Source organism: Tursiops truncatus, chromosome 13, assembly GCF_011762595.2.
Source record: "Tursiops truncatus isolate mTurTru1 chromosome 13, mTurTru1.mat.Y, whole genome shotgun sequence".
NCBI lineage: Eukaryota > Metazoa > Chordata > Mammalia > Artiodactyla > Delphinidae > Tursiops > Tursiops truncatus.
In genome coordinates this window covers 2,468,530-2,469,340 of record NC_047046.1, presented here as the reverse complement: position 1 = coordinate 2,469,340, position 811 = coordinate 2,468,530, and the positions used below count along the sequence as shown (strand labels likewise).

Below are 811 nucleotides of genomic sequence, written 5' to 3'. Positions count from 1 at the left end.
ATCCACACAAAGAAATGAAGACTTCTGGAAATGGTTAAAATGTAGGTAGATATAAAATCCACTTTTTTCTTACTTACAGTTGTTCTAAAAGATGACTGATTGTATAAGGCGAAAACAATAACAATAGGAAAAAGCATAAAAAATGCCTGACCCATGACAGAAACTAAATATTCATTTCCTTCCCCCATTTCATTTTTTCCAGTAAAGAAAGTATGTTAAAAAAATTAACAGTAATAACTATATACTGTGGGTTTATAGCATGTGTAAAAATAAAAAATGATATTAATAAAACTAAAAGTGGGAGAGAGGAAATGTAAATATACTATCTGGAGGTTCTTACACTGTATGTGAAGTGGTGTAATATTCTTTGGAAATTAGATTGTAATAAGTTAATAGTCTGTATTCAAAACTCTAGGGCAATTACTGCCGTGATTTTAAAAAGGTACAAGTGAGAATTCCCTGGTGGTCCAGTGGTTAGGACTCTGCACTCTCACTGCCGAGGGCCCAGGTTCACTCCCTGGTCGGGGAACTAAGATCCCACAAGCCACACAGTGTGGTCAAAAAAAAAAAAAAAAAAGGGTACAAGTAATAGCCCAATAGTAGAGATAAAATAAAATTACAAGTAATGTTCAATTAACTAAAAAACAGTCAAGGGGGTGCACAGGGAACAGAAAGAATATCCTGCAACTAGGAAGATGATAGATTTTAACCTAATCGGATATGAAATTATATGACATGTAAATTGTCTAAACACACCAATTAAAAAACAGATTGTTGGAGTGGATATAAAACGACACCCAGTTATATGCTA

General features: G+C 33.5%; 1 non-coding gene across 1 annotated transcript; it reads left to right on the top strand.

Annotated features, from left to right (window-relative positions):
• Window positions 1–456: 456 nt before the first annotated feature.
• Window positions 457–529, top strand: TRNAE-CUC (transfer RNA glutamic acid (anticodon CUC)). Its single transcript has one exon. It is a non-coding gene; the product is annotated as a tRNA-Glu (tRNA).
• The last annotated feature ends 282 nt before the right edge of the window (window positions 530–811 follow it).